The sequence below is a fragment of the Chrysochloris asiatica genome, unplaced genomic scaffold (assembly GCF_000296735.1).
Source record: "Chrysochloris asiatica unplaced genomic scaffold, ChrAsi1.0 scaffold00112, whole genome shotgun sequence".
In the NCBI taxonomy this organism is placed as follows: Eukaryota; Metazoa; Chordata; class Mammalia; order Afrosoricida; family Chrysochloridae; genus Chrysochloris; species Chrysochloris asiatica.
In genome coordinates this window covers 8,582,757-8,590,860 of record NW_006408630.1, presented here as the reverse complement: position 1 = coordinate 8,590,860, position 8,104 = coordinate 8,582,757, and the positions used below count along the sequence as shown (strand labels likewise).

Genomic DNA, 8,104 nt, shown 5'->3' with positions numbered 1-8,104 from the left:
TGTAGAACAAAATTCAATTAAAAAAAACACCAGACTTCCTGATAGAGACTGATGGGGTCCCTTAGACACTCTTCAAACCTGGAACTGAGCCCACTCCAGAGATCACCTTTCAAACAACAGTTAGCCTTATAAAGTAAAAAATAACACCCGTGAGGAACATGTTCGTCAGAACAATGGACCATATGAGACCAAAAGAGCAGTATTTGCCCAGAAACAAAGTTCATAAAGCAGGAAATAAGGAGAAATGGAAACGAGTAATTCAGTGAGGAAGTAGGAAGAGTGCTGTTACATTGAGGGGACGGCAATTCATGTCACAAAACAAAATGTGTATGAATTGTTGAATACGAAAATAATTTGGTCTGTAAACGTTCATCCAAACCTCAATAAAATATTCAAAAAGAAAGAAAAAAGATGAGTCTAAGATCGTTCATTAACATGAGCAAAGATACTGAGGTGAGAAAGAGTAAATCAAATTAGAGACCAGTGTGGCTAGACTATAGCGAGGACTGATTATAGAGAGCAATAGGGGAGTAGCAAGATGAGGGTTGAATTATGTAGAATCCTATGGGTCAGGTTAGAAAATTTGGATTTTAGTCTAAGATCGAAGAGAAATCATTGGAAGGCTTATAATAGTAAGAGACAAAATCAATTATCTTTTTCTCAGTGATTACACTGGAATGTTGGCGCACTACTTAGCGCATGGATTGAAAAATGACAATAGCAGCTGTAGAAAGATCAGCAAGGAGAATGTTTTGGTTTTTGCAAACCTGTCACTATGTGTGTACTTTGTAAACAGGACAAAATAAGTTGTGATTATGGAGGCCTAATGCAGGGGGAATGTTTTATAGAGAGATAAGATTTGAGCTGAGCTTTTAAAGAAAAGTGGATGTTAAATCAATAGAAATACTGTAATGTTGGGGAATAAACATGTATACAGCAGTCCAATGAAGTAGATATTTAACATCCTCCTTTTACAGGTGGAAAGGAAAGCAACAACAACAACAACAACAACAACAATTTAGAGCTTAAATTCTATAGCTGAGTCATAGTCAATAGTTCAGTCCAAGTTGACTGACTCCAGAAATTTGTATTCCATTGATCTGGGTTGGGACCTGATTTGGAAATTTTTTGAAGCTCTCTAAGCAATTCTGATGTGCAGCCAGGGCTGAGAACACATGATGAAGAAAGAGAAAAGGAGGATACTGGACTTTGAGATGTTTCCACATTGAAAGTAATATGAATGGGAGCCACTGAAATAGAAATGCAGGGTTAAAGTTAAGTTCCTCAAGACCATAGAAGGCTATAAAAGCCAGTGAAGAATTCTGAGGAGGATTTAATACAAGGAAACAAAAATATCAGAGGAAACCATAACAGACACATACTTGGAGGTTATCAGTGCTTCAGAAAAAGCAGCTTAGCCACCATCACCATTGCTAATAAATGTTTTTCTGCTGAGATAATGGAATTCAAGGATCTACTCTGCTTTTGAAGCAAGAAGTCCAGAACAGGAAAATTATAGGATTTCCTCCATTCGATTGCACAATTTTAAGAAGCTTTGGTACAATAGTGGTTATGAATTGGGCTGCTAACCTCAGGGTCAGCAGTTCAAAACTACCAGCTGTTCCGAGAGAGAAAGATAAGACTTTCTGCTCCTGTAAAGATTTACAGCCTTGGAATCCCTGGACAGGGTTGCTATGAGTCGGAACCGACTCCACGGCACATAACAACAACAACTGCACAATTTATCAATTTTTAACCTATCTGAAATGAGGTTGTGTTTTATAACAATTTGCAAATGTAATTCCCATATGAAGGTGCTATTAAATCAATAATGTGTCATACAAGTAATTGCATCCTAAAGAACAGTAAACAAGCATAAATGAAGATCTGCTATGGACAAGATGTTTGGAATTTAAAACACTAATAAGTGGGTTTTCTACTTTCAAGTTGTTCACAGACTTTCAGGTACAAAAAGGATGAAAGCAGAAAGTTACATTGATGGGGAAAGATTGCAGTAAATGGGTGTGGACTAACTTTGTTTTGGCTTTACTGAATTAAAGAAAGCATCTTTTTGTTTAAATACCTAAAATTTCTCTGTATTTGAGAAATTCACACAACGATTAATTTATTTTCATGTGGCCTCTTTGGTTTACACCTGGGTGTTTTCAATACTTCAGATTTCAACAATTAGAAAAATGATGCATTTGAATTATAGTGTTGGAGGAGAGTATTAAAAGTACCATGGACTGCCAAAAGAACAAACAAATCAGTGTTAGAAGAAGTATAGCCAGAATGCACCTTAGAAGTCAAGATGGTCAGACTTCGTCTCTCATACTACAGACATATTGTTAGGAAGCCCAGTCCCAAGAACAAAACATCATGATTGGTAAAGTAGAGGGTCAGTGAAAAAGATGAAGACTCCCAACAAGATGGGTTGGCACAGAGACAGCAGCAATGGGCTCAAGTATATCAGTGATTGTGAGGTTGGCGCAAGACTGGGCAGTGTTTTCCCTTCTGTTGTGCATAAAGTCGTTATGAGTCAGTACTGACCTGACGGCACCTAACAACAATTTCAAAAAGAAGAGTAAAAAAGTATAGATAGCGAATATAAAAAAAGATTTGCAGACAAATTAAAAGGGGTACTAAGAGAATGAAGTGGAAAATATGAGAGAGTTTTTTTTAATTCATGGAAAAATCCATTATATGTGTGTGTGTGTGTGTGTGTTTGTGTGTGTATGTGTGTGTATTCATAGGGTGCTTTATTCTCCACAGAGAGATACATGCTTAGGTGGGCTGGGCTTGGGCCAATGTCCCCATACGTACAGAACTGAATAAAGTAGGTCTGAGAAGTCTGATTTGCCTTGATGTGGAAAGGGAGATGGGAGAAGACGAACATTAAAACCAGGGATGTGTTCAGTCCTGTGCTGGTTCTGGCCTGGAATGCAGGGCAAGAGGGCAGCTCTCAGCATTGTCACTTCCAGGCTGGGATGTCTGCCAGACTTGGAGGGCCTTCTATACCACATCTTCCCACTGAGCATCTGAGATCTCCTGAGCCCAGGCAGGAACCCAGTCATTGTCCTTTTCACCAGCTCTACATGTTCTGGGTCCATGGGAACTGAGCTGAGGCCACCCAATGCTATAGCTCCTTCATCCTCTTCATCTTCACTTTCTAATGGAGGGTATGGCAAATGCAGTCCCAGGGCCTAGATCCACTCCTGGATGTCGACAACTGCTGCTTCTCCATCCCCCAGAGGTGCCAACTCTACTTCCTCTTGTTCAGGATCTTGGTTTAGGGGTTGGTAAGAGTAGCCAGCTGGGCCTGCTGCAATTTCCTCCTGCTCTTCCTTGTGTTCTTCACTGCTCCAATCTCCAGTGCCTTCTGTGGGGCCCAAGTGAGGCTCCAGTTCCTTAGTCTGATTAAGAAAGATACACTCTGGACCCATGGTGTTCCTCCCTAGAACTACTACTGCCAGCTGGGGCAGGGGCCACTCGGAGCCCACGGTGGAACCTGCCAAATATCCATTATATTTTAATTCCATTTTTTTCCACAAACTTTTGAAGCCCCTTTGTAATGAGCTGGCAGATTTTTTTGGTTCTTTTGTTTTAAGAAGTAAGTGAACTCTGTAAAAGCCATTTTCCTGTAGACAGCATTCATAATGTACACACCATTATCAAAGAGCCTGTCACATACTCCAGGGTTTTAGCAAATAATGTCAAAGCTAATTTTAGAAATGTCTCTATGTCTCCTCTTTACTAATGAGAGCAGACTTAATTTTGCAATAATCTTTTACATTAGGTATTCCTCAGTCACTGAAGTCTAGAAAAATCATTTGTAGGCATAAAACTTGTTTAGCTGTTTGTAATACAACTTCTTATTACGGTGGTTGTAATTACTGCTTGTGTCATTAAGCAGTTGGACATAAAAGTCATCTAAAGACACAGTGTTTCAGAAGTAGAAAAGTTTGTAAAGGGATCATGGTTTGCTCTTGTGGGTTTTTTAAAAACATGCTTTAAGTCTTCTCAAATCATGTCTTTTTATTTTTAAAATTTTTTATTGTGAATTGAGTGAAGGCTTACAGAGAAGATAATCTGTTTTACATTCAACAAATATTCTGTCATCTAAATGATTGCAGCCTCCACAACACAACATCACTTATTCCACTTCCTCCCTGTGTGTCTTGTTTCCATTCTTTCCCAGCCCATCTGAACTCTGTCCTTGTAAATGCTGTCCTTTTAATCATGAATGGCTAACCATTCTGTGGCATGCATACCTAGCTAGTGTTGATGTCCCAACTATATATCCACTGATCTATTGTTTGGCTGAACATTGAGTCACAGGGGAGAGGTCAGATCCAGACCTAAAGGGTGACCAAGGACCATAATCTTGGATTCCACCAGTCTGTATCTGACCATTAAGTCAAATCATGTCCTTTTTAAATCAAAAGCAAGCACTATTGGTTAGTCTTAACATATTTTGTTTCCTTCCATAATGTACTTTTTTTTTTTTTTTAACCTCAGAGTTAGTGGATCACCAAATACAAAATTAGAAATCCAAGCTTTATGTTAAAATATAAAACCAGTAATCCCAAATTATCCAGAGATTAGAAATAATGTGTTTATCTGCTGTCTTAGTTTCTGAGGGCTTCCATAACAAAATATCACAAGGCGGGTGGCTTAAAAAACAGAAACTTATTTTCTTGAAGACTGGAAATGTGATTAAGGAGTCAGCTTTGTGGTTTCTGTCTGAAGGCTTCATGAGGGAAACCGTCTCTTAGTTTCTAGTGATTGTCAGTGATCCCTGACATTCCTTTGCTGCTTGTAGATGTATCTTCATGTGGTTGTTGTTAAGTGCCATCGAGCTGGTTATTACTCATAATGACCCTGTATAGGGTTTTCAAGGAGTGACATGGGTTTGAACCGCCTACTTTGTGGTTGGCATTCCAGTACTTATCTTCCTCAGTATCTTCATGTGATATCTTCCTCCTGTGTGTCTTTCTGTTCCTGTGTCTATTTTTCCCTTTTATAGACACCACTTGAAAGGGATTAGAATTAGGAGCCATTCCATTCTGGTATGACCTCATTTACTTTAACTGATAACAAAAGAAAACGCCTATTTTCAAACAAGGTCACATTCACAGGAATAGGGGTTAGAACTACAACATATATTTTTGGAGGATTTATTTCAGTTCATAACATCTGCCATAAAAAGGAACTAGATTCTGAATTTTTCTACCATTCTAAAGATCAGGAAGAGGAATTTAGGCATAAAGCATTTTAGAAACACTCTATCCTAAATTTTCTCCCTCTTTCCTTAGCCCACATTCTTAGAGAGAAGCTACAGAACATCGCTCAAGATAATGTAATCACACAGCAATTTGTATTTTTCTCCATCCCTGATTTATTTTAGCTAGTTGTCTAGGGAAGGAAAGCACTTCACTGTGGCTCAGATGTATGAACTAGAGTCCCAAACATTATCTCCCACCAATCCCCGACAGTCTCTGCAGCTCTAGCTATATCGACAATTCCTCAAACCAGTTGTGTTCTTATCTATATTTGTTTCTCTTTTTCAAAAAAAAAAATTATTGTGAATTAGGCGATGCTTACAGAGCAAATCATTTTCCATTCATCAATTCCTATACGTTTTGTTTTACCTCATGGATTACAATCCCCTCAATGGAACATCATTTAATCCACTTTCTACTCTGTTTCCTGTTTCTGTTGTTGTTGTTGAGAGCATCAAGTCAGTTCCAACTCATAGTGACCTTATATAGGGTTTTCAGGGATTTGATGGTGGGTTTGAACTGCTGACCTTGTGGTTCACAGTCCAGTGTTGATCCTGAAGAATCTTGTTTCTATTTCCCTCTTTTCCCTAACCCTCTGAACTTTAACCTTGAGTAAATGCTGCCCTTTTAATCTCAAATGGTTGCTTATTCTAAGGTATGCATATCTCACTATTGCTATTACTCCCCTTATGTTGTTGTTGTTAAATACTGTGGAGTTGGTTCCGACTCATAGCATCCCTGCACAGGGTTTCTGAGGCTGTAAATCTTTACGGGGGCAGAAAACCTCATCTTTCTCCTGTGGAACTGCTGGTAGTTTCGAACTGCTCACCTTGAGGTTGGCGGCCCGACTTGGTTACCACTACTCTACCAGAGCTCCTTACTAGAGTCCTCTATTTTGTTTGGCTGAAAACCAAGCCATGGGGGTGAGTTAATTTACAGACTTGAAGGATTTTTGCTTATGCTATTTATTCTAACAAGGACCTCTGGTAGCATAGTGAATTATAAGCTGGAGTATGAATGTACGAATTGCTCCAAGGGAAAAAGCAGAATGCCTTCTGCTCCCATAAAGATTTATAGCCTCAGAAACCCTATACAGGGTCGCTGTGAGTCAGGACCAACTCTACGTCCCATCACCACCACCATCACCACCAGGCTAGGTACAGGTCCCTAGGTGGCAGAAGTAGTTCACGCCTGGCTGTTAACCTAAAGGTTGGTGGTTTGAACCCCCACAGCAGCTCTGTAGAAGAAAAGCCTGGTGAATTGCTTTTGAAAATATTAAAGTCAAGAAAACCCCATGAAGCAGTTGTATTCTGTAACACATGGGGGTACCATGAGTCAGGGGCAGACCCAATAGTAGCTAACAATATACACTGAATGATGCAAATGATCAAACACTGGGCTACTAATGAGAAGCTGGAGGTTTGAACCCACCCAGAGACACCTGTTTTCAAAAGAACCCAGCTAAGAAAACTGGAGAACAAATGGGTTGTCATGAATCTGCACTGACTCCATTGAAACTAGTTTTTGTTTTGTTTGTTTGTTTGATTGTTAGGTACCAAAGCAATGTATTTAGGAAACGAGGATAAATAATACAGATTTACTATTAAGGTGATAGTACAGAGAGGAAAATAAAATGATACAATAATAGTTTATTCCAACAGGATGAGGTAGAGTGTGAAGCAGTATACTATGGCAGCTCAGAGGAAGAGACACTCCTTAATCCTTGGAAGCCTCTATTTACACTTCAAAACAGCCTGTCCAAGCTCTCTTTTATGCCACCTTTACCAATTTCCATCACCCCTCTCTTCAGAGTTCTCTTTAAGACTATGACTTCACCCCATTGCATATTTTATGTTCCCCATGAGACTGTGGGGCCCTGAAGTTCTTGTTAATTTTCTTTCTCTGTCCTTTACATTTAACATAGTGCCTGACATACATCAAGCATTCAATACATATTTACCAAATAGAATATAAAAGACACATTTTAAACCTTCTTGTGCTCACAACAGTATAAGGTGGCACTTAGTTCAGGTTTGAAAAGTTGGATGATGAGAGGCAGGGCTTGATGACAGATTGGGGAGAAGTGCACTGAGGATCTCCATCAGCAATAACACAGAATACCGGATGAAGAAGTTTCAGGGGATGGTCCCAGAACTCTGAACCACATATAAAGGAATATTTAGAATGTTTGAAGGTTTACAGCCAGTGGAATTTGTAATGGAAGTAAGAAATCTAGTGCTTTTGGATCTGTTGAACTTAGCAGTTCCCAGAGCGGCCATCTTGGGCGAGATGGAGCAGGGAAAGGATCAGAGCTGCCACAGACTGAGGCCTGATGGATCCTCAGAGATAAATATGTTGACATTCTTTTTCTTATTTTATTTTTTGTGTGTGTGTATCTGTTCATTGGTCTCTGGCTGTCGGCACACCTTCATTCTGGTGACTAGAGGGGGGGCATAAGTGAGTGGACACTCCCACACTGGAGGGTTCTACTATATATGCACACAGTTCTGTTCAAAATTTAAAGGGACAGATTCCACTTAAAACCAAATGGCACCACAAAATGGCCACAGCTGGCCCTGAACTGTTTATCACTAGGAAACAGGCCTGAATGGGGTTGTGGAGCAGGAGAGACACAGACTAAAAAGGAAATAGGCCAAAAATTAAATCCTGAGTTACTTCATAATGACCAACAGTGGCATCTTGTAATTTCTCAAGCAGCCTTGAAGTCAAGAAGCCGAGAGAGGAACATTGAAGTCATACTTATATTAGGCTACAGAATTTTGTTCCCCCCTCTTCTCTCTTTTCTGAGATTATAGACTCCA

The 8,104-nt window shown here is 39.6% G+C and overlaps 1 protein-coding gene and 1 pseudogene across 1 annotated transcript in view; one reads left to right on the top strand and one right to left on the bottom strand.

Moving 5' to 3' along the window:
- The window catches only part of LOC102840342 (chromosome unknown open reading frame, human C4orf45), a 145,684-nt gene that overhangs the window by 58,424 nt on the left and 79,156 nt on the right, over positions 1-8,104 (top strand). The window lies entirely within an intron of this gene.
- Positions 2,914-3,539, bottom strand: LOC102832015 (annotated as a pseudogene).